The sequence below is a fragment of the Aotus nancymaae genome, unplaced genomic scaffold, assembly GCF_030222135.1.
Source record: "Aotus nancymaae isolate 86718 unplaced genomic scaffold, 86718_ANA_hifiasm-v0.15.2.pri h1tg000041l, whole genome shotgun sequence".
NCBI lineage: Eukaryota > Metazoa > Chordata > Mammalia > Primates > Aotidae > Aotus > Aotus nancymaae.
The window spans coordinates 27,075,486-27,102,075 of record NW_026988455.1 but is presented as its reverse complement, the minus strand read 5'-3'; positions in this window follow the sequence as shown (position 1 = coordinate 27,102,075).

Here is a 26,590-nt window from a genome sequence, read left to right as displayed (position 1 = left end):
TTTTATGTGCTTACTTACCATTTCGATGTCTTCTTTGGTGAAGTATAGGCTTAACTCTTTTGCTTGTTTTGAGTTCTTTTTTTTCTTATTACTAAGTTTGCAGTGCTTTTATACATTATGGATATAATCCCTTTATCAGATATATAATTTGCAAGTATTTCCTCCTAGTCTGTGACTTCTCTTTTTATTCTCTTAATAATATCTTTCAAAGGACAGAAGTTCTAAATTTTGATGAAGTTCATTTTATCAATTTTTTTTCTTTTATGGATTGTGCTTTTGGTGTTGTAGCTAAGTAATCTTTGCCTAACCCAAAGTTGCGAAGTTTTCTCCTACATTTGTTTCTAGAAGTTTTATGTCCTTACACTTAGGTCTATGCTCTGTTTTGAACTAACTTTCGTATATGGCGTAAAACTTGGTTCAAGGTTTATCTGTTTTGTGTCATTTTTGCAAGTGGTCATCCAGTTGACTTAGCGTTGTTTAAAAGATTATCCTTTCTCCCCTGAATTGCCTTTGTACCTATGTCAAGAATCAGCTGATCATATATATATATATGATATGTAGGTCTATTTCTGGACTGTTTTGTTTCACGTTATACGTGTGTGTGTTGACACCAGTACCACATTTTCTTGATTACTATAGCTTTATAATAAGCTTTCGTACTTCATATAGCTTTATAACTAGGGACTTCCCACACTGTGTTTCCTTTGCCCAACCTGAAGAATTGTCACATAAAGCATACAGCTTTCTATGAAGTGAGGCAATGTAATTACTCCAACTGTATTCTTTTTCAAAATAATTTGGGTTGTTTGAGATCCTTTGCATTTTCATATCAATTTTAGACTCAGCTTGCCAATTTCTAGCAACAGAACAGTCTGCTAGATTATTAAGATTACATTGACTCTAGATCGATTTGAAGAGAACTGAGATTTTAAAAGCAGTATCCACTTATTTGGAGAGGCGTACCTTGTTCCTGGGTTAGAAGACACACTAATTGTCTTGGGTCGTCTTTATTCTGTCTCAGCAATTTTTCTAATTTTCAACCTGTAGGTCTTTCACATCTTTTGTCAAATTTATTCCCAAGTATTTAATATTGTGATGTTGTTATAAATTTTATTTATTTAAATTATAATTTCTGATTGCTCATTGTTGGTATTTAGCAATACAATTGATCTTCATGTATTGACCTTATTCTGTAATCTTGGTAAACTCATTTACTAATTTTAGTAGATTCTATAATGCTTTCTAAATAGACGTTTATATTGTCCACATATGAAGACGGTTTTCTTTTTCCTTTCTAATCTGGATGTCATTTAAAAATTTTCTCCTGGTCAACATGGTGAAACCCCGTCTCTAATAAAAATACAAAAGAAATTAGCTGGGCACGGTGGCGCGTGCCTGTAATCCCAGCTACTCAGGAGGCTGAGGCAGGAGAATTGCCTGAACCCAGGAGGCGGAGGTTGCGGTGAGCCGAGATCGCGCCATTGCACTCCGGCCTGGGGAACGAGCGAAACTCCGTCTCAAAAAAAAAAAAAAAAAAAAAAAAAAAAAATTTCTCGCCTTGTTGTACTGACTAAAATCTCCAATATGATGTTGCATAGAAGTAGCAAGATTGGACGTCTTTGCCTTGTTCCTAGTCATAGGGAGAAATAATTTAATTTTTCTCCACTAAGAATGTTGTTAGCTGTAGTTTTTTTTTTTGTAGATGTCTTTTGTCAGAATAAGGCTATTCTTTTATACCTAGTTTTTCAGAATTTTTATCAGAATTTGTTGTTGAGTTTTGTCAAATCCATTGAGATGATCGTATAGTTTTTCTTTTTTAGTCTGTTCGTAGAGTGTTTTACGTTGATTGACTTTCTAATGTTAAATCGTTTTGCATTCTTGCCATGATACAATCCCTGTTGGGTTCAATTTGCTAAAGTTTGCTAATAGCATTTGCATCTGTATTTATGAGGGACAGTGATCTATAGTTTTTTTTTTCTTGTAAGGTTTTTATTTGGTTTTTGTATTAGTGTACTGCTTCCCTCATAGATTGAGTTGTCAAGTATTCGCTCTTCCTCAATTTTCTGGAAGAATTTGTGTTGAATTTATATTATTATGTCTTAAATCCTTGGTAGAATTTGCTAGTGAAGCCATCTGGACCCAGAATTTTATTTGTGGTAAAGTTTTAAGCTACAGATTTACTTTCCTTAATAAATATATTATAGGACCTTCAGGTTATCTATTTATCTTAAATAAACTTTGGTAATTTGTGGCATTCAAGAAACGTGTCCATTTTATGTAAGTTCTGGAATTTATCCTCCTAAAGTTATACATAATATTTCATTGCTATCATTTTAATATATGTGTAATTTGTAATGATGTTGCCTCCCTCATTCATAATATTGGTAATTTGTATCTTTTCTCACTCTTGTCCTGACCAGGGTGGCTAGAGGTTTGTCAGGACCAACTCTTGGTTTTATTGATTTTCTCAAGGTGAAAGGTCAGGTCATTGATTTGAGACTTCCTTCTTTCCTAATAAAAGCATTTTGGTGCTATACATGCCCCTCTGTGTACTGCTTTAGCTGCATTCTACAAATTTTTCCATATGTTATATTTTCATTTCATTTGGTTTAAAATATTTAGAAAATATTTTAATTTCCCTTTTAATTTTGATAGTAGGACTAAGGAAGAGACATTGGAAGACAGTGTTTCTTTTAATTAAGCCTCTACCACTATAAACATTTTCAGATAGTTCTCTAATGTCTTTTTGTCAAGAAGTTGACTGAACCTTTTCAGCCCCTCTATTTTTTGGCATTGTCAATCTTAATATTTCTGGTCAGGTATGAATGTTATTTCAATATGAGGTACCAGCTAATATGGTATATTGGAATAAATTAGATGGAATAAAGATGTGGAGAAGTTTATCAGGGAAAAATAACACTGAGGCTCAGGAATCCTTCATAGGGAAGCAAAGAATATCTGCAATCAGAAGAACAAAGGAAGAGACTGTTATTGAATTACATATACCAAAGAGTCTGTCAATGAACCTCAAATTGCTAGGAACTTCCCACACGTGTTTTCTTTGCCCAACTTGAAGAATTTCTGAGTTGATGATGTGTGAGTGTCCTTCATATAGGCATTCTGTGACCTGCTTCATTTGCTGTTTTCTTGTTGTGTTTGTCCTTGTACATTCGGTTTTGATTAAGAAAGGGAGAGAGGAGGCTGTGTACTGCCAGCTTAGCCCTGTAAATATTTGCAGTGTTTATGACAGATGTTTCCCTGTTATGAAGGAATCTGACCTTCATTAAAAATCTGGAACTTTTAAAATGTGATGGCAAAACATCACAAACAACAGCAGGGTTTGCTGGTGATTTTCATATATTTCAAGATGCAGAGTCTTGCTTGAATAAACCAGTAATTATCACAAGTATTACTATTGATTGGGAAAGGGGCCAGAGGGTAGAAAATAACCACAGTTACTCTTTTGTTGCTGTAATCACCATCCTACCCCAGCATTCTGCAAGATGGGCTGTTTAATATTGTCATTTCATAAACCAAAAATATGGCTTTCCTTGTATCTAGTGAAGTATTCTTCTGGATGTTTGGAATACAAATTAAAGCACATACAAATAACCCTAAATGTCAAGCTATGTGTTTGTCATAATTTTTTATCATTAAAATGATATAAATGTGTGACATCAAAAACAGCATAAAAATACCATGAAAAAGCATAATACAAGTTTCAGAGTTTTCCAACTGACCACACCTTTTTCCTCATTGAGTAGGTTAAGACAATCTGATTTTCCGTAGGTGCACTAACTTCTGTTAGGTTGAGGCTTATGGGCTTGGACTTACCCACTTGGCTGACTTATTGTCTCATTTAGGATTACCGGGATTTGAATTCACCATGACTTTTATTTGCAGGGGGGGAAAAGTGTATATGACATTATTGTTCCTCAGGATTCCCAGAACTGGAATGTGCAAATTGTAGAAACCATATGCACATGGACACATGTACGTTACTTGCGTTGTAGACCCAGGAAAAGAAAACCAGAGTTCTGTGACCATCTAGAAAATTAATGCTGAGGAAGAAAACTAGTCACAGAAAGGCACTTATAATGTGAAACCATTTCTGTGTTTTTTAAACTCCCAGAACAATACCATAATTAGTTTATGGAAACATACATATGTGGTTAAAACAGAAACAAAAAACTGTACTCAACGATTTTCCAGATTGTGGCTTCTTCTGGGAAACTAGGGAAAGGAATAGAATTGGGTGGGCTAAAAAAGGTAATTCAACTTTATCTAAAGTTTCATTTCTTTAAGAAATCTGATGAATTATCAATATGAATTATTTATATTTATTTTATATATGATTTATTTATTTATTTATACTTATATAAATCTAGGTTGCGAGAACATAGATTATTTTCCATTCTCTATTTTCTCTGTGTTTTAAATATTTTATAACCAAAAATTTAAAAAGAAATTTATATTCCCTGACATGGAAAATTCTCCAACACATCTTGTTAAGGGAAAAAAAGTGATTATAGAAAAATACATATTTTCTGTTACAATTTTATTCATATGTATATTTATAATGACATATATACAAGTCCATTATATGTTTACAATTACATATTATATATACAGTTATATATTTACATAGTTATATATAATAGATAATATGTGTTCAGTTTATATATCAGAATATATAATTCTAAATATATAATTACATATATAAGTAAATATATAATTGTATATTTATATACGATATTATATAATATGTAATATATAATGTAATTAAATATATTATAAATATATAGTTAAATATATATAACAAATATATATGATTATAAATACCTGGAAGAAACACCAAATTGTTTTTCGTAGTTATGTGCTGGCAAGAAAGTGGAACTGTGTGAGGGGCATGGGTAAAAGGGTATCTTCACTTTTTTTACTTTGTATACTTACCTAATTTTATTAAACGCACAGGATTCATCTATTGCTTTATAAGTTAAAAAAATGAAAAGACCATGCACACGAATGTTCATTGCAGCACAGTTTACAATAGCAAAGACTGGAACCAACCCAAATGCCCATCGATGATAGACTAGACAGGAAAAATGTGGCACATATACACCATGGAATATTATGTAGCCATCAAAAATGAAATGATGAGTTCGCGTCCTTTGTAGGGACATGGATGAACCTGGAAAGCATCATTCTCAGCAAACTGACACAAGAACACAAAATCAAACATCGCATGTTCTCACTTATAGACGAGTATTGAACAATGGGAACACATGGACACAGGGAGGGGAGCACTATACAGTGGGGTCTGTTGCAGGGGAGAGGGGGACAGAGGGGGGTGGGGAGTTGGGGAGAGATAGCACCGGGAGAAATGCCAGATATAGGTGAAGGGGAGGAAGGCAGCAAATCACACTGCCACGTATGCACCTATGCAACAACCTTGCATGTTTTTCACGTGTACCCAAAAACCTAAAATGCAATAATAAAAAAAAAAAATGAAAAGACAAACCTGTGTTCTTTCTACAAAAACCAAGAATAACAACAATAGCCATGTCCACATATTTCATAGTCTTCAGACCTGTGTCTCTCTGCAGAATTCCAGGAATTTCATTCAAACTCAGGTTTCTCTAGATCACAAAGACCTGTATTTCTCCCTCCAAGACCCCAAATAAAGGCGAAGGTAACATTGTCTCATTGGCTATTCCTGGGGGGAAGAGATGATTGATAAGACTGAGAATCCAACCAGGGTAGGCCAGCCAGAGCACAGGGGAAGAGTGGAAAAGACACTGGTTTAGGGTCAGTTAGTGTCCCCAAAGCCACCTGAAGGCACTGGGTCCCCACGACTCAACACAGTGTTCTAACAGAATTTCAGAAGTTTGCAAAAGCCTAAGAGGTTTCAGGGCTATATTCTTGCTACATGGGATCCCTTTCGAGCTCACATCCAACCCTAATTCCGAATCCTTTAGGTTGATTGTCTCAGCAATCTACATGATAAGACCCCAGCCCTCCCTTTCCTGTGCTCCTGGCCACCAGGGCAGAGGCTGCCAGAGGATATCACCTTCAAAGCTGTGTGCCAGGTGGTTTTCCCGCAGGTGAATGGGGCCTTGGCACTGCCCCGTCTGCCTCCATGTTACTTGTTTCATGGTGCTCTCTCCCGTCCTGGGTGATGATTTCAAACTTTCCCTTCAGCAGGTGCCCTCAACTACTTCACAGAGAAGACAAGACACTGACCAATCACTCCTGTATGTCCCAACAGCAAATTAAAAACCCATCTGCATTTGGGTCCACAGTGTTCTCTGTCTCTCTGCTGCAGTCTGTCCCTCCACTTATACCTCCCAACCCCATCCCCATCCATCATTCTAAGAACATTTCTCTACCAGGTATCTCTTTTCTTATGAGTATCTTCAATAAATATCTTCCTCTCCACCCCCATCAGCATTTAAACATACTCAAATGTCTGACAGAAAGATCCACCTTCAGTCTCATTCACCTCCATCTGAATTTTCTTTGAATGTCTACATGTATGTTTCTCCATCTTGCTGCTCACCCTACTCGGAAACCATGGGCTCTCTACCAAGCACCTCTTTTGCCCCAGCTCGTCTCACCCTGCCTTCTTCCATCCCCTTAGCCTCTTCCAAGGAAGGCTATACCCTTGACCATTCTCTATCATCTTTGAAGGTGCAGGGTGGGCTTCTGATTTTATTATTGTGGTTGATGGTGGCACCTAGTTTCCATTCATTGACCAACATAGAGAGCTGCGTGTGCTACCTCAGAAGCAAGCGCATCTGAAAAAAAAAAAAATAACTTAATTTTCTACTGGAGACTAATAGTCTTATAAAGATAAGGCTTGAATTCTGCCTTTGAACATGGCTTTGACCATCCTCATTGTGAAATAATAATCCTGACCTTATTCTAAGTCACGTTGAGTCGCTCCTGAGCACATGCCAACTCATCGTCAAATATCAGCCCTGACAGAAGGCTTCTCTGAGGTGACGGATAACTCATCTAGCTCCCTGCATTATGTCCCTCTTCTTAATCTGTACTGTAGTGTAATTAATTGTTTGCGAGCCTAGCTCCTCGATCAGCTTGTGAGTAGGACCATTTCTTCATGGCCATTGTCTAGACCTTGAAATGGTAGAGGACTTACTGAAAATTGCCCAGTAATTACAGCTTGTCATTGGACAAATCTGAATTCAAACGCCACCTTTTTACTGGAGTTTACTTAATTCTGGGCAAAGCGCTATTCCTTGAATCTCAGTTTTCTCATCTGTAAATTGAGAGAGAAATAATTCCCATTTTAGAGGCTGTTGTATGGGTGTTTAATCCATAGTAAATGTCTGAAAAATAATAGCTATTATGAACTATTATGTCCATTATGACCAGTAGGCACACGACAGGGTGAGGGCAAATGTATAATCCTGTGATGTTGCCTTTAATTTCCCTGTGGGGGAAATAGGTGTTTCTTCAGAGGTTTCAGTTGAGGTACCGTATAATTGTTCCATAGTCTGAGATCCTGTCATACATCAACTTAATCTGTGTTACCTGATCATACATTGAATGAAACTTCAGCATAACTGACCTCTATGCCTTCCTCCTGCAAACCTCTCTTTGGATGAAAGAATTTGTCATGGCCAACAATTCCATGGCTATGTAACAGAAGCCCTCAGTTCAGCTCCAGTCGGAGGCCAGGGGAGGGCTTTGGGGAAGCTGTGGGTTTAAAGCATCCTAGAATGAACAGAAATATCATCTGGAGAACAAATTTTCTCCCCTCCCACTGTTTTCTTGCCTTTCTTTTTCTTTTATTTGGTTTTTGATGTGTGTGAGAGAATAAAAAGAATAAAGAAGAAAGGCAGAAAAAGAAACGTAGAGTTTCTTTGAAGGTCCTCAGAAGCAAATCCCCTAATTTCTGGGTTGAGTTGGATTGCCTTACCCTCATCAATGGGCAGGCCCATGCTGCTCTCTAGACAAGGATCTCTTCATACTGGCAGAGTGAGCATGCGGCCCAGGGTCAGGGGCTGTCAAAAGAAAACGGCCCTGTGTCGTAGTGGCCTGTGGCCCTACTGCCGGGAGAAATTTGAGGAAAGTGGCTCTCACACTATTGAGTTGTGCAGATTAAGAAGATTTTTTAAATGAGAAAAAAAATGTAAGCACCATAGATGTCTAGAAGATTTGAGGGTTTTCAAACACTGTATGTTCTCACTCATAAGTGGGTGTTGAACAATGAGAACACACGGACACAGGGAGGGGAACATCGCACACTCAGGGAGGAGGGCAGGGAGAGATTTTGCTAGTGGGAGAAGTAAGAAATCATTAAAGTTTGTTGCTGGTGTTATTACTTTTTTGTTTATATCATTGTTGATGTTTTCTTTTAAAGAATAAGCAGAAAGAAAGCATCTGGAGCTAGGAACCCATCAGTAAACTGCCACAATAGTCTTGAAAAGGAAATGATCAAGGATGGCATGAGACCTATGGGGCCAGTGAAGAGTAACAAGGTATTACTCCTGGGGGATGGGGGGCTAGGGGAGGAATAGCAGGGGGTGGGAAGATCGGGGAGGGATAGCATTAGGAGAAATACCTAATGTAGATGATGGGGCGATGGATGCAGCAAACCACCATGGCACATGTATGCCTATGTAACAAACCTGCACAATCTGCACATGTACCCCAGAACTTAAAGTATAATAAGTAATTAAAAAAAAATTGAGGGTTTTATGAAAGTTTAAAGCAATTACTATCTACTCTTGCTACTATGTTTTAACACCAAATATGAAGTAAGGATATATATTGGAATATAGGAAATAAAGGAAAGTCCTTTCCAGAAAGCAAAAACTTTCATTTCAAACTTACAGAGCTTTCTTCACCTATCATCTAGCTATCTAGTTTTTGTCTATCTACCTAAATACTTATCTGTATAATACTATAACATTTTTTTCCCTCTTTTCTTTGTGGACCTTTCATTATGAATTAGCACCAGTCCTCAGAACAGGATCCTAGAACCATGGTTTTGAGGTTACCTATTATAACAGCTGTAATTTACCGATGAATATTCTGTAAGACAGAAATTAAGTGACAAGTATCTTATGGTTTTACAGCTAACGGCAGCTCAGAACTAGGGCTGATTCTTAACTTCCTATTCTTACAACTAAGTGTTACTTCCTCCCTACATTATTACAATCACTATTAAAAGACACAGTCAGCATTCTAGTATTTGTTGCAATAGGACATGAGGCGTCCACAATCTTGCACTGAGAAACTCAGGATAGCTGTTACGTAACTCCTTTCTGTTACAGCTTTGATACAGTCTGGCTTTGTGTCTCCACCCAAATCTTATCTTGAGTTGTAATCCCCAGGTGTTGAGGGAGGGACCTGGTAGGAGGTGATTGGATCATAGGTGTGGTTTCCTGCATGCCGTTCTCATGATAGTAAGTGAGTTCCCATGAGATCTGATGGTTTTATAAGGGGCTCTTTCCCCTTCGCTTCTTTCCCATGGTCTCTTGCCTGCTGCCAACTTAAGACATGTCTGCTTCCCTTTCCGCCATGATTGTAAGTTTCCTGAGGCCTCCCCAGCCACGCAGATCTGTGAATCAATTAAATCTCTTTTCTTTATAGATTATCCAGTCTTGGGTAATTCTTTATAGCAATGTGAGAATGGACTAATACAAGCTTCAATCCTGTCTTGCTTAATTTTATTGCTCTTCCTTCCCAGAAGTCCCCTCTCAATGCTCTGTTGGTTAATGTTGCCCCACTTTGCCAGTGCTTAGTCCTGGAACATGGGAGTCCTGGGTCATGGGAATCCTGGGTTGCTGACTGCTCCTGTTTCTTCATCCTTCTGAGACACCACGTCATTTCAGTCCTATTTCTGAAAGGTCTCTTATATCTTGCTACTCCTCTCTGGCCCCATAGGTCTCATGCCGTCCTTGATCATTTCCTTTTCAGGACTATTGTGGCAGTTTACTGATGGGTTCCTAGCTCCAGATGCTTTCTATTTATTCTTTAAAAGAATACATCAACAATGATATGAACAAAAAAGTAATAACACCAGCAGCAAACTTTAATGATTTCTTACTTCTTCCACTGGCAAAATCTCTCCCTGCCCTCCTCCCTGAGTGCCACATCTGAGTGTCACCCAATTACTGGCCATTCCAGGTGATGTGCTTCTAGAAGTGCCTTTGATCATGCCACTCCCTTTGCCTGAAATGCCTTTCCTCTCCTTCTCTGCTTTAAAAGCTGCCACCACTGCTTAAGGTTCACCTCAAATACCACTTACAATGCTGCTTTATTTCCTTCTTCTTTAGCTGAGTTAGTTTCCCCTACATCTCTGTAACACTTAAATCTACCTCCTCTGTGTCTCTATAACTCTTAACTTTTAGCATACCTTGAATGGATATAATGAGATATCAGGGTGGGTTGTGTATTCCACCCCTACAATAAACTGAGAGCTTCTTAACAGTGATTTCTGAGGCCTTCTCCATCATCGCACCTTTCCCAACAACGAGTTCTGTGTCCAGATCCAAATGAGACTTGGCTAAAATTTGCTGAATGAATGGAAGGCCTAAAGCAAAGCCTCGTGTTTTATCTCATCCATCTACCCCTTCCACCCTTTTTAAGAAAGTACAAAAACAGACTTGGGGTGATCTATAAGTTGGACTTAGTGCCTGGATATGTAAGAATTGAGTAGGAACAGATTTGAAATGAGAAATTTGGTTGAGCACGTGAGGAAATGTTCCCAGGCTAGAGCTTTTCTTCTGGTAGACAGAATACAAAACCCTCCATTTTACCTGAAATATGAATGAAGACACTTTTTGTCCAATGAGGCCAAAACACTCACCCAGATTTATTAGAGTTTGAAACACTCTGAGATAATCCACCTTAATCCTATAGCAATCTGTGTTTAATAAAATGAAAACTAGGAACTATAACAACTGACCAAAAAGATCTTGACATCAAAAGACTTTGTTTTTGTTTTTTGGTTTTTCTCCCAACAATTGTTAAAGAATGCCAAAGAGTAAGACATTCTGATGCCTTATAACAGAGATGACCACGTACACTGGTAGAGCGAGCAGAGGGCATTCTGCATGGTTTCAGGAGGCACGGCAAGAGAGTGAGCCATAATATCCATAACCTACTCAGCTCATGCCTGCAACATAGGGGGCCTTCAAAAAATATTATACTGATTTCTCTTTAGAATGTAAGTTTGACTAAACAACAACATGAGGCTTTTGATGGGAGAAGTATAGCCTGATATTAGAAAGATTAAATGGCCCTTGTGGCAGAAAATGCTGTATGCACACTAAAACCCATTTCATATTTCTTGTGGGCACACAACAAGACTATATTTCTTGACCTCCCTTGCAGTTAGGTGTAGCTAATTTCTGGACCAAATTCTGGTCAAATGCTGTGTAGGCAAACAGGATGTGCTACTTTCTAGGACTGGCCCTAAAATCCTTTCTTGTAAGGTGAGATTCTCTGTTGTACCTCTCTTTCCCATTTGTTGGCCAGGTATTCACAATCCAGCAGAGGAATCTGAGCTATAAAGGACAGCAAAACCACAGGATGTGAAAAGCCTGGGTCCCTGAGTCTCTGCATGGAAGGCTGCCTGACGAATTATTGGGAGAGTGAGAAACGAAATTCTATTTTATTAAGCCACTGAGTCTGGGGATTACTGGTTACAGCAGGCAGCTTACCTTCACTAATGCAGTCCTGCTTAGTAGCTTTTAAATCACTGGTATGACATTCTGCATTTGTCAGGCCCTTACAGAGTATTTCTAATTTTGGTATTTGTTTTCCAAAAAGGCAAGAAGAAGCTGGAGAGGGATGACAGAAAATGTAAACATGTTGGAAACAAATGTAAGAAACTTCTAACTACAAAGATTTAAGTTAAGGGGGGAAAAAAAAGGATTGAGGGCAACTGTATTATATGAATCCTTTCCCATAAGAGAAATTCCGGCATATATGGATTTGCATCTAGGTATATTTTCTGAGTCTATGCCAGTGGTTTTCAATGCTGGACACACATTAGAATCACCTGGAAGCTTAAAACTATATGATACCCAGATCCTACCCCTAGACCAATTACTTGTGATCACAGATGGTTCTAAAAGTGCATGCACATTTGAGAATCATTGATATATGTGAGTCATGAACCACGTCTCTTTGTGACTTGAGTGTTCAGAGTCATAATATCCGATAGACATTTGCTTGTAGAATCAGACACACTAGAAGTCTCCTGGGCAGAAGTAGAGAGTAGAAAGGGGATGCGTTTGGGAGTCAGATGAGCCTGGTTTGAAACATTGCGCTGTTACTAACGAGCTGACAGCCCTGAGGAAGTTCCTTTACTGCTTTATTCCTTATTTCTTTGACTCTCTGTTTCCTCACCTATAAAATGGGGATTCTATAACCTGCAGAGGGTACAGCTGGAGACAGAATAGATGCTCAGTATTTACAAACTAAAAATGCCAAATTTACAAAGTTCACAATAAAACTGCTGAAGGAGGCTATCCTGAGAAATTCTGGACCCTAAGCAATAGTAAATTGTAATGAATTTAACTGTGTTCATTATTAGTATTAGGTTGATGCGAAAGTAATTGCAGTTCCTGCCACTAAAAGTAACATAATTTTAGGTTATGTAAATTATGATTGACATTATCTTTATTGAGTATGTTATCTTTATTGCTTTGGTTTAATAGACATAAAAATATTTATAAGGGTTACTGGTGACATTGGTCTGCAAACTGTGTTTTCCCAAAAGCTCCTGACTTCTTCAACTCTGAATTTTCCTCTCAAGTACGTTACCCTCAGGGTAAGAAGCAAATACTGCACTTTCTTTTCATACAGAAGTAGTTTTAAAGATGGAGGTTAACTGAGTCAGCGCTTTTTAAGTAGGTCTTTGAAAAATATGATAGTAGATGCTGCTGAGGATCCCAAGCAGGGACGAGGTGCTGACTCTGCACTCAGCCAGCTGACCAGCCAGCAGGGACTGGCCTCATTGTCGCTGCTCTATTTGTTCTGTGGCTTTGTTTTATGTCTTTATACAACGTCAGCCACTGATGTAAGTCAGTCTGTGATCTGTGCCAAAGGAGAGGTACAGAATAAAGGGGCAATGGGATGTCAGAGGAAGAGGTGATCATTTTGGTTTTGATGATCAGGGAAGGTTTCCCAAAGAAAGATTCCCAGAGAAGATAGCCTAAGCTTCAGATAGATGCTGCTGGGTTCAAGAGTTTGGAGAGATTCCAGGCTGGAAAAAGGAGTCTGAGGGAATGGCTCAGCAGTGGTGGGAGGGTTGATGTGGGGGCACAGTAGGAAAGAGGGTGAGTAAGGCAGCTGGCACCAGCTGGGGGAGGCCCTGACTCCCAGACTTCCCCTGTGCTGCATGCTACACTGTCACAGCCCATGCTAGGCATTTTCCTGCTTTATTTTTTCCTTGGTATCCCCATTTCACACTCCCATTCTGTCATGTCACTCTCACCATTGGCAATCAATCTAAAGTGTTTAAAATGTATTTTTAAAATTTGTATGTGGTTTTTTAAAATAATTTTTTAAAAATAATTTTTACAATTTTTTAAAGACAGGGTCTCGCTATGTTGTCCAGGCTTGTCTCAAACTCCTGGGCTCCAGGGATCTGCCCAGCTCAGCCCTCCAAACTGCTAGGATTACAGGCGTGAGTTACTGCGCTCAGCCTGTATGTGTTTTTACAAAACATGGCTTCTTATTGTGTAGCAGGTGTTTTAGTTCATAAACACGTCATTGGGTATTGGGTTATATGTCTTGCAGATTCATAGTTTTTTGCTCAGTGCTGTCACCTCTGAGATCCATCCATGTCACTACACGCATGTCAAACACATTGCTTCCCAGTGCTGACTCACACTCCATGCTGTGCATCCACTACGTTTCACCCATCCACTCTCCAGTGATGGTTGCCTGGCTCAGCTCTGCTTCCCCTCACGGCCTTCTCATACCAGCCCTTACAGACCTGAGTGATGACATCTTTGGGATATATACCCAGGAAATTGATTGCCGGCTCATGGCTATGAAGTTATAGCTGTAAGATTTGTTCTTGGGTTCTTGCCGAGTTTAAAAAGGAGAAACTGAGGCCAACACAAGAAGATCCAATATGAAGGAATTTATTCAGCCTCCCGGGTGAGGTTCTGCGGTCCGACAGGAGGGGCCGGAGAAGTCGCACGGACTCCTCTCAGACATGGGTTTCTATAGGGAGTGAAGGAGCTCGATTGGTTGTGGGAGAGCAGGACTACTATTGGATAAGGTTACAAGCCTTTGTTTGCATACAGGACTTGGCTGCTATTGGTTAGAATTACTTGGCTGCTATTGGCTAGAAAGACTCGGCTGCTATTGGCTAGAAAGACTTGGCTACTATTGGCTAGAATCACAAGACCCTGCTTGCATACTGGGTTCTTTAAGGGAAAGCCAGGTTGTGTGAGAAGGGGAGAAGGGAACATGCCTAAGCATGTCCGAGCTTTCGGAAATAAGCGGGGTGGGTGTGCAATCAGCCTTACAATAGCCTCCGCCCAAAAGCTTTTTGTATAGTCTAGGATAGACCCTTGCTATGTGTGGTCTCTAGTCCAATAGCAGCAGTGGCACCCAGGAGCATGTCAGAAAGGCAGAATCTCAGGCCCTTCCCCACACCTACTAAAACAGAAACTGCACTTCAGTAGGATCCCTAAGTTGAGGCACAGGTTTATTAAAAGTGTCTGTGCTGTTCAGTGTGGTAGCCAGTAACCTATTAAATTTACATTAATTAAGTTAAATTAAAAATGCACTTTTTCAGTCTTCCTAGCCATACATGGCTAGCAGCTACTGTACTGCACAGTGCAAATATAGAACACTTCCCGCACTGTGGACAGTTTTATTGGATGATACTGGTTGTTATGAGTCTCTTGCCAGTTTTTTACATTGAAAACATTTTCTCCAGCTTTTTCCCCCTCTAAGCTGTGTCAAGACACCTGAGAAATAGGGGGTTAGGGGAGAAATTGATGGCAGTGAGGTTTGGTCTTGGTGTGGTGGGCATATGGGGAGGGACAGAAACACCACTAGGTGTGAGGGGCCCAATGAGGAGTGGTTTCCATACATGGTTAAAAGGCAATAAATTGAACTAATGCAGTGATTCTGGGAAATTATATGTTGGCCTAGACAATACCCAAGCAATACCTATATATGTCGACTTAAACAATACCAAAGCATTTTCATATACTTTATATAAATTTAATATCACGACAAAAGTACAGGCAGGGTAGACAGTGTTTTCCTTGCTTTTCACAGGCCAACCAAAGATACTGACATGTCAAACAATTTTTTTAGGAATAGAGAAGAAGAGAAAGGATAGTTTTTCTGCCTTCCTACACAAACTTAAAGCAGGAAGATTTGAGGGGGACTGGAGGAAAAATGCTCTGGTGAAATCCTGGATGGATGTTTGAATGAAGCTGTAGCATCTCTACTTACAGATGTAGCTGATGAGAAGGCGAACAGTAGGGCAAATGGGGAACAACAGATTTTGAGCACTTGCTGTGAGCTGGGCCCTGTGCTAGGTACGGTACTTTCTTTCCCCATATGGCTGTTGTTATCATAGCTCTGGGTTCATGGTCCGTCCCCATCCCAAGTATGAGACCTCTGAGGCTGTGGCTGGTTCTAAATGTTCCACCTTTTTCACTAAACAATTAATTCTAGATGTTTTGAAGATCATCTGATGGTCCTATGTCATCACTATAATTTTTTCTGTGTCTGTATCTACGTCTGAACATGCCCCACTCAGAAAGGAGTTTACTTGGAATGAGATAAAATGCAGGAATCTACGCCTTTGAAAGGGTCATCATCTGGCAAGGCCATTTCTTAGCACTTCTCTCAGAGCTGCCTGGGTGGAAAGCAGACTCCCCTCTTGGTTGCAGAAACCGATGGCTTTGAAGGCGGCAGCTGCTGCGTGTGAATTATACAACTGGATAATGAGAACCATAGGGAAAACTTTGATTCTTTATTTATGAAGTTCCTATAGGGCATGGTATCGTGCAAAACTTGTCCTAAAGATTGAATGCAATCCACAGGGAGGATCCCTTTCTTTCTGCAAAAAAAGAAAATGTGCAGAAATCAAGAACCATGTGGGGGTGAAATGGAAAACTTTTCAATGAAGAAGGAGTCATTGCTGGGTGAGAGCCCTTTGGGTAAGAATTTGTAGAGAGAAGGAGAATGTTTCGGGGGCTAATGAGGGACACTGAAATGTAATTCCTGAAAAAAGTCATTACTTATGCAAGCCTTTACTTTTGAACCCACCTTAGTCACTAGTTCACAGGCAGCAGAATGAGCCACATGACTCAACAGAGCTCATGTTTCCTGAGTGGAGGGGAAAGTTGATCAGGAGAACTTGTTATTGCAATTTCTGCTTCCCATCCCTGTCACCATACGCTTGTGCTGTGTGATTTTTATGACACTGTCTCATGAAAAGGATGGAAACACATTCATACTAAAGTATAAATAACTAATAAAATATCAGTCCCTTGGTATAGCTCATATTAGGAACAGAGATTAAAGCCTGAGCTGAATCCAATTCAGTACTGGACTAGAGCATTTACTATGCACAAGCTTTGAGCTAGGGTTTATGGGGGAATGCTAAGATGTACAAATCGACATTCCCATTTCCTAGGATTCCACAGGGCAGTAACAGGTGACGGTGGTGGTACGTAGAAGTTACTCCATCAAGATACACTACATAAGGTAGGAACCAAGTGCTGCGAACGATCTGAGGGGCAAATTAATTCTAATTGGGAGGGTGGCTACTATGCAAGTTTAGACGGGAGAAAGTGCCTAGCTAGTTTAGGTGAGGGATTGAAACAACCCCTAGGGCATCCTGTGGCTGACTGTAGGGTCTGGGGTGAAATAGCTGAACAGATAAACAAGTGTGTCTTACTTTCTGGATCCCTTCTCATTGCCCACAGAGTATAAATACATTTTCTTAGAGATTTCTTTCCCTTCTCTTAAGAGAATGGTTGAAGGACAGGGTCACAGTGAGTGGGGAGGTATGGGATGGGAAGTAACTGAACCGTGGTGGCAAGGATGCCCTGGTTATGCTCAGAGAGTAACCAGTTCTCTTATTTCTGCCCAAGTGGAGCTCGGGGTTGATGTACACCAGCGTCTAACTGTCAGGTGGCTGAGGAGCAAAGGACAGCCTTCAGCTCAGGCTGCACATCAAAATCACCAGGTGAACTTCTGGATATGCCAGTGGTTAAGCCTGGTCCCAGGTCAATGAAATCGGAAAACTCTCTAGGTGACCCTAATATTCACAAGTGCACAGTGGTTCTCAAAGTGTGACCCTCCATCAATAGCACTGGCCTCACTTGAAACTTGTTAGCAGTGGCGATCGTCAGCGCCCCCTTCCAGACCTACTGAGTCAGAAGACCCAGGCATGGGGGCCGTGCACATGGGGGCCACCCTTACCCAGGGGCTCTCATCAAGGGAGGGAGATATATCAATCTGTGTTTTAACAATCCCTCCCATCCCACAGCAGTTTCCTGCCCACCAAAGTTGGTGAGCTTCTGGTATGATGTAAAAGACTTCACAGTGGGGATGCAGAAGACCTGAGTTCAAATCCCCGGCTCTGACTCCTTGGGAAGTCAGTTAATAACCATAAGCTCCCAGTAAAAGGGGACTTTATTTATTAATCAAGCTTTCTTTGAGTGCCTGTCAGGTCACTGGTCTATGAAGATGAGTTTAAGATGATTCCTGCCTTCAAGGATCACATACCTGCTTCTTAGAATGCATCTGTATGGTTTTCAGCTGTGGTGTTCAAAAAGTACACTTTTCACTTGTGCCATGATGCAGAATTGTAGCTCTGATTGTTAATCAAAATAAGATTGGGCTGAAATGATCCAAGATACAATCGAGGGTCCCCGGGTCATCTTCTCCAGCCCTGTCTCAGGGTGACTCAGAGGTGAATCATAATTTGTGATAACTCACATTTACATGGCTCTGCAAAGAAAGGCAGAGCAGGTGAGCTTTATATTTCCTGATTTGCAGTCATTCCATAACTAAGGCAGACATGGAATGACCTGTCTCTTCACTACTCTAGAGCTATCTAGAGTCTCCAGAGTTGTCTAGAATTATTTGTCTTTGGCTTTTCAAGGTTAAATTAATCTTTTTATCAAGGAGGAGCTAAGGGCTGCCCTGTAGGATATGATCCTGGTCTTCATTCTTCAACTGTTCCTATCTTGGAGCATGTCATGGGTTGAATTGTGTCTACTCCAGAAATATATGTTGAAGTCCTAACCTCTAGTTCCAGTGAGTGTGACCTCGTTTAAAAAATAGGGTCTTTGCAGATACAACTGGGTTCAGATGAGGTCATTGGGATGGACCTTAACCTACAGTGACTGATGTTCTTAGAAGAAGAGAAAACTTGGACACAGAGAGGCGCAGAGAGGGAAGGCCATGTAGAGACATGTGGGGAGAAGGCAGCCACGTGACAACAGAGGCGGAGATTGAAATTATGCTGCCAGGAGCCAAAGAAAGTCCAGGGCTAGAAGAGGCAAGGAAGGATCCTCTCCTAGAGGCTTTGGAGGGAGCATGATCCTGCTGACACCTTGGTTTCAGACTTCTGGACTCTAGAACTGAGATATAACAATTTCTCTTATTTTGAGCCACCCAGTTTGTGCTATCTCGTTATGGCAGCCCTAGGAAACCACCACCAGGTGCCTGTTAGTTATTGTTGAAAAGTCTGATCGTGGAACTGGATGGGAATATAACACATGGCTGGACAACATATTGAGGTATAGCCTTCCATAAACATCACTGACCTCTAGCAACTACTCTAGCTAATGCTATTCTTTGAGCACTGGAAAACACTCTCATGATATAATTGTCAGAAGCCCTTGTGCCCCCCATAATTTTCTTTATCCCTGGCCTATATGAGAGCTTCATCCCCTTGAGTTAAACAAAGTTCATATCTTAACTCCCTTTTCAAAGCTCATGGGCTAGTCTTGTCCTGGGCTAGTCTTGAAAATTTTAATAGGAACTTCAGCTATGTTTTGATAATCTAATCACTATAGAAATCCAAGGAATTGATAATGGATACTTGGCAAAATAGAGAAGGAAAGCACCAGCTTTAGGCTATCGTGATACTCCCAAAGGAAAGCACCAGCTTTAGGCTATCGTGATACTCCTAAAGGAAAGCACCAGCTTTAGGCTATCGTGATACTCCTAACTTTGCCTTCTTAGTATATTTCTTTCCCTTATGTACGTGTGAAAAGTAATTCTTTCCTTCCACGTTCACAAGAGATCCAAAAGAAATACTTCTTCATTGCCGATGAGGTTGTGTTTAGAGTTTAGAAATAGAACCTGACGTTCTTGAAGTTGGGGGAGTACAGACATATGCTATGGAGTTGGCTTAGAATCATATTTGTTAAGGTTTTTTCAAGGATCAAGAAAAATTTGTATGAAGATAAAAGCAACCAAGTTGGCAGAGATGAGAAGATACTTGCTTCTCAAAGGGATTCTGAGGCCGTTGAATCTAAAGAATTGCTTTTTCATCCCTTCCTGAAGGGAGTTCCTGATAGCAGACGCTTGACTCAAATCAAGTATTTCCACATATTTCCTAAGTCCAGCTTTTACTCATATTTCTTATCAGGAACTATAACTAGATATCACCCAGATTCAACTTTAGAAATAACTTCTATGCAGTTGAGTTCAGATATATTGACTTGCTCCATTAGAGCATGAGAGAGAGAGAGAGAGAGAGAGAGAGAGAGAGAGAGAGAGAGGGAGAGAAGTCAGGAGTCTGTAGATAAATATTTGGAATTGAGATCCTTTATGCAAAATATCTCATGATTAGGCCATTTGTCTCTACAGAGTTACTTTATTAATGCATATCAATCAGTTTTCAGAAAGATATGTTTCAATTCAAAAGAAAAATTAAGAAATAGTTCAGCATTAAGGTGGAGAAAAACAAAATCTAAGAAAAAAATTCAGCATGAAATTAAGGGAGAACCTGACTATGATCCCTTTCCCCATCTGAGCCCAGAAGATAAAAACTGTAATAAATTCATTCATCTACACCCACTTTAAATATTGGAGCAGATCAGCAGTTTCACTGATGTGCAGCCAGACTTTGAAGTCTATCTGAGCTCTCTGGAATTCGACCAGCCACTTTCCAGACCATGTAATGTATTGCAGATCTTTCCACATTATGCATTCCAGATGGCCACAGGAATTCTTTGTGCATTTTCTCCTTTCTTATTTGGGTTACTGGGGTAATTTGGGAATAAAGAGTGTATGCTACAAAGTGTAAATTGACATACAGTTACTGCGTTGTGCTACTCAGATGACGATGACGGATATTAAAGACACTGAAAGAGTTAAATATATATATATATCTTGAGGGCAAGAGGAGGGAAATTTCCCAAGGAGTTCTTTTTGCTGCTTGCTAAGAGGGGGAGCCGTGGCTATGCTGGCAGCACGAAAACTGCTTCATAACTGTTTTGGGGGAGTGCAGAGGAATTACCAGCCCTCCTCCCCTACCTCAGCTCCCTAAGCCAACAGGCCATCACCTTGACCTTGAAATCAGCTGATCATACAATTTGTTCACAAAACCAGGATACTTCTGAGTGTGAAGGGGGTGCTATTAAGAATTACACCTGGGCAATGGGCCTAAACCCCATTTACAAATCGGCATGTGTTCACCTCACCTTGCAGAGTGGCTTTCCAGGAGGATGCTGAGCTGTTTAAATGCTAGTTGTATTTAATTCAGCACTTGCTCAGGGTGAAGAGGCTGCCAAGTGGCTGTTGACCCCCTTGTCTGTGGCAACTGGACTCTCCAGGTCCCCACACAAAGTCAACACGGGCAGTTAACAGGCAAAAAGCGTTTGGTCACCAGACGGGCTGTTTCACCTCCGCGGCACTCACCCTCACTTGGGCCAGCTTGCCCTGAGCTGATTTATGTGGCATACTAGGGCCCTGGCTGAGTGTGCCTTTGGGTTGCTTCATTGTTTCTATTCAGACTGTGGGAGGGATCTGTGAATGAAGTGAAATAATGGCATGTAACCCTTTCTAGCCAAGGCAACAGTCTTCTTAAAATATCATTTTTAAGGTTGCCTTTAAATATCTCTACTGCAAATGCGATGTGTGCTTTTATTACTGTTGTTTTTCTACGCAAAGACCCCCTTTTTCGTACTGCTGTAACAGGCATTCTCGAACTTCGCTATACATTAGAATCACCTGTGAACCTTGTGAAAGCGGATGCCAGAGCCCCATCCCTGGAGAATCTGATTAAATAGGTCTCACAAACATCTGGAAGAAGGGTCCAGCTGGAAGAATCTGCAGGAGGTAAAAATCCTATAGAAATCAAGCCCCCTACAATTGTACTTCTCATAAAATTCTTCTTCATGTCCATGAAAACACAGTTCTGGAAACCCAGCCAGCCTTCCAGATTCAATGCAGGGAATGACTCCTCCTCCAAAATCATCTGAAAGCGATGACTCTCATCTGGTGAGGAAAGATGGATTTTATTTTCTGAGACACCAAACAAACTGTTGCAAGCATCTCGCTGTTTTTCCAAGCTGTTCTCATTTGCTGGCTCTGGTGGTGAGGGCTGTGCACACCAGGGCAGTTTTCTTTTCGATGAGGCAGGAAGCTGAGGAGCGTGTTCTCCCAGGGGAGCTGCAGCTTGTGTTTCACGGACGTAAAGGGCTCTGAGACTTGGAGTCAAACGCCCAAATATTCTAGGGCTGCACAACAGAGAAAAACATGTGTATTTATGTCTGTGTTTTCGTGCTCAAAGACACGGACAGATAAATCTCACAGAAAAATTTTATTTTTCTCAAACACTCAGGAAAATTGGCCCTTCGTTTATTTGCACGAAGACCGCTGTGTGATTCAGATGCACACCCAGTTCAGAAATACTCATTGCCATGTAAAATGTAGGCTGTTATGAATATTCTTTCTTTTTTCCCTGACTGTAACAGTATTACAGGTTTATTTTTAAACACTTGAACAAAAACAGAACAGGGTAATAAGAAAAGCAAACCACCTAAAACCATGCCTGTCAGAGATAGCAAATGTTAATATTTTAGAGTGTTGCCTGCTGCGTTTTATATTTTCATAGTACACGTGTCATCATATAAAAATTGTAATTAGTATGCTGTTTGATCATCAAGTTTTCACTTGGTGCATTTTGAGACTTGCTCTGTATTGTTAAATAGTTTTGGAGCACAAGATTTTAGCTTATTATTTTCTGGCTGCACTAGAAAGATAGATTGGAAAAAAAAAACTGTCTACTATCTAACCTCTAGTTTGTTTCCTTTTAAAAATATTTATATGCTGGCCAGGCGCGGTGGCTCACGCCTGTAATCCCAGCACTTTGGGAGGCCGAGGCGGGTGGATCACGAGGTCAAGAGATCGAGACCATCCTGGTCAACATGGTGAAACCCCGTCTCTATTAAAAATACAAAAAATTAGCTGGGCGTGGTGGTGCGTGCCTGTAATCCCAGCTACTCAGGAGGCTGAGGCAGGAGAATTGCTTGAAGCCAGGAGGCGGAAGTTGCGGTGAGCCGAGATCGCGCCATTGCACTCCAGCCTGGGTAACAAGAGCGAAACTCAGTCTCAAAAAAGAAAAAAAAAAAAAAAAAAAGTATATGTTGCGGCTGCAGTGAATTGCCTTTAAATAAAAACTTCTGGTTCACGTAACTAATGAATCGGAAGTCTCATTGCATATGGCTGACTTGAAACCTGGGCATTTTAACTCCATCCGTGGTCATTGTTGAAGCCGGCCTCTGGGAGGTCAAGCACTTAAAATAGAAAGTTCGTATTCTGTACACGGATGCCACAAAATCCCACAAAATTCTCCCGCAAGAGTTGAGAATTCATTAATTTCTGCCAGCTTCTCTGAATATGGTTACTTTTGGAGATTTGCTATAATGGCAGGAGTTGTGAATTTCAGCATTCGAAGAATGGGGCTGGAATATTTCTTGGTCTCTTCATAGCTGTTGCCATCACGATCCGTGTTCCTTTTGGGGAGCAGCAGAGACATCAGGCACCTCACTGGAATCAGAACCTGGACAGAAAAAGAACTTTTCCCCACTGGTCGGGACCTACTACTTATGCACACTCTCCTGGCTCTCTCAGCAGCCAGCGACATGAGCTACTCCTTCAGCGCACTCCCCTGCTATTGAGTCCTTTGCACCTCCTGTTTCCCCACCAGGCTCTTTTCTCTGCCCTGACCGCTGTCTCCTAGCAGCTCCACTCCCTCCTATCTTCCGAACTTCTGATTGCTCTTCAGGTCTCAGCTTAAGCAAGGTCAAAGCCAACAAAAAGCTGCAACTCAAGCCTTGATCTGTGAAGACCTTCCCATCCCTAGCAACACTGTGGATATTCAGGTACTTTAAGATTTTCCAATTTGATAGGTAAAGTTGAAAACAGTCTTTTGTTAAAAGTTGCAAGCACTGTTATTTGGCAGGAGGTGGAGACTTAAATACTTCTTAACAGCAGAAGATTGTCATTGTGTCCAGGGGAAACCATCCCCAGGGGACACCTGGTAGATGCGTGTGGAGCTGGGTCTTTGTAGTCTATGAAAATGGAGTTCTCAGGTGCTAAAATGGCTTTGCAAGGGAGACAGAGAAAGGTATTTCTGTGAAGGAGGCAGGGAAGCATCTCTGTACACGTCTTTTATTTTAGGCTCTTTTGGAAAGGTAACAGGACTGCCAAGATGGCTGTGTCCCACCTTGACTTTGGAGCTGGCTCAGGCCTCCGTCTTAGTGGAGAGTGACCAGAAAGAAACAAGAGCTGCTTTCATGGGAGATTTTATGGGACTCTAGGCACAATCAGAATTATTTGGAGCCCAAAGGGACAATACTCAGCACCTCTGTGATATCCCAAAGATCAGCAGCTTTTCTTTTCCATGCTATATTCTGCTTGTCTGGTTACTGCAGGTGGATAGGGAAATAATTGTCCTTTTGGCATTTATTGATATCAAGCAACATTATCAAATTTTCCTATTAATTCCAGTGATATTTTATCTAATTCTCGTTTATCTAGGTAAATAATCAAAGCACCTGGCATAAATAATTTTCCTTCTTTTTTCTTGTGGTTCTGCTTTTTACTCTTATTTTATGCCTTTTCACAATGAGAGAACCCACATTACTGCCAAATTGGGTGGAGTAATTAAAACGCTGTTGAGCTGCTGAACAGCTATGAAAATGATGGATTTGAGAGCAGAGAGGTAGGAGGCTGGAGCCAGAGAAAGCAGCTAAGAACCTTTAAAGCATTTCAGGAGAGAAGTAATGCTGTCCTAAAGATAATGGATACAAATTTAAAAAGCAAAAATTATTTATAGACACATTCATCCATCCATCTATTCATGGATACATATATCTACATTTTAGAGGCCTATTGAGTGGCTTTGGTGATGTGTAAGTCAACAAAAATAACTCTCAGGTCCCCAGCCTGAAGATTAGTGGTCTAATTACTTACTAGCAAAGAAATACTTTAATAGACAATGAAATCATTTATTTATCTGTAAAGGGGTGATAGGAAGTATTTTAATTAAAATGCCCAATATGCAAACACATTTAATACTCTGGATTTGAGAGAAATTCACTGTTATTTTGATTTTTACTATTCCTTTGTGGTCTGAAATGTATCCTAGGTGTACCCCACACTCTATTAGTTAACATGTGTACAATGCTGTCCAGCCTTCAGAGCTACTTTATAGGCATATGATCTCATTTGGGTCCCACAGCAACCCTGTGAAACATGTAATAATAGAAAATAGCATAGGTAGACACTTTCCAACTGCAAAACACTTTCCCTCGATGGGGTCTTTGAAGCTCACATATGCATACCTTGCTGGTTGCTGGTGATTTACAATTCAGCACAAATGTACCACTTGAAGTTCTCTACACACAACATGCATGATGCTTCATGCTCTCATGCTTTTGCACCTCTGCTTCCCTGCATTGAAAATGCTTTTTGGGGTCCTTGTGCCATTTCTTTTCTTCAGAGGAGTGATGGTGGGAAGTGATTGGGGAAGACAAGCAGAGGCAGCATAGTCCTTGGGAGGGAGAAGCCAGGCTGGCGACCACTGCAGGGCTGGTATGGTCAGGCGACAGTCTGCTAAAGGTGGCACAAGCTGGGTCCTGCCACTGCCTCTGCCATCCATGGACAGACCGATGGCACCTCGATGACGCCAGCCCTACATCTGAACTCCCAGATGTCCTCCTTCCATAGCTCTGCTCATTGGTCAGCTCACTCCCATTGCCAGGGAGAGCAACAGTGGACATTGATCTCATGTTCCTGCCCCACTAGAGTCCCATCAAAATGTGTGTGTGTGTGTGTGTGTGCACGCGCATGTGTGAAACAGAGGAGAAAGGAAGAGAAAGGGAGTTTGTTTTGTAAAGGAAAACAAAGCAATGGAACAGAATTGCTCACAGGTCCAGTTGTAATTAGTTACAGTTCCTGTTCCTATGTCACTTCCACCAGGAAGCCTCTCTCTGGCCCCCACCCTGGGCTCAGTGCACCCACCCACCTGAGTGCTCGTGTTACCCCTGCACTTATCCATATTTTGGTACATGTAGTAAACAGCACTCTCTTGGTGACAGATGACAGAATCCCAATTCAAATTAGTTTAAGCAAAAATAAAAGGAGAAATAAAAGGAGATGGGGCATTTTTTGAACCAAATATCCAAATGCAGAAAGGGCTGGGGTGGAGCTGGCCCTGAGGTGGCCTCGTCCTGGGACTCGGTGCTGTCGGGAGTCAATGCCACTGCCTCATCATTGCTACATGGAGTTGGCCTCACTCTTTCCTGCCATAGCTGGTCTCCATGGCCCAGACGGTGAGCAGAGAGGGAAGCTTGACTTTGCACAATCCTGAAGAATGTGCTGGTTTTTCCAGGTGGGATAATAGGTTTATTTTCCCACAGATCATTGGAGTTAGAGGGATGAAGTGGATTGATCCCTAATGCCAAGGACTTGATCTGTCTTTAGAAGTGCAGTGTGAGGCATAGACATGGTGAATGGAGAAATCTCATGACCTGGAAAAGTCTTCCCATTCATGACTTTTGGGAGTTAATGATCCCTCTGAGCTGTCACTATTCTGACTTCTCTGTCCCCTCACTCAGCCACAACCCCTCAAGGATAAGAATGTGTCTGGCTTCCCTTGTGTACCTTTGCTTTAGCACAGCTCATGGAATTCAGTGGCTGTTCACCAAGTATTTGATAAGTGAATGAATGAACGGATGAAGCCGTGTGTAATAGTGGGAGCTAGATTAAATCAGGTGCCTGCACAGGCAAGCCTCACTCAGGCGAGGTTGCAGCACACGTGTTCTCAGATATGATTTTATGTGAAGTAGAATTCAGAACCCAAGAGCTTTGCCCCTTTAGGTGATTTTTTTTTCACTCTTTAGACTTGGGCCACGCGGCAGTGGGCCTGGAACTCCTGCCACAGATGTGAGTTGTATAGTGAGGTACCTTCAAAGTACTTCTGGACCCTGAAGGTTCAAACCCATTCTACTGTCAGATCTTCAACGTCTCTTCCATGGATCTTGCCTCTCCTCACACTGACCCCTCCAGGACAGAGCCATGGAGTGTGTCTAGAAAT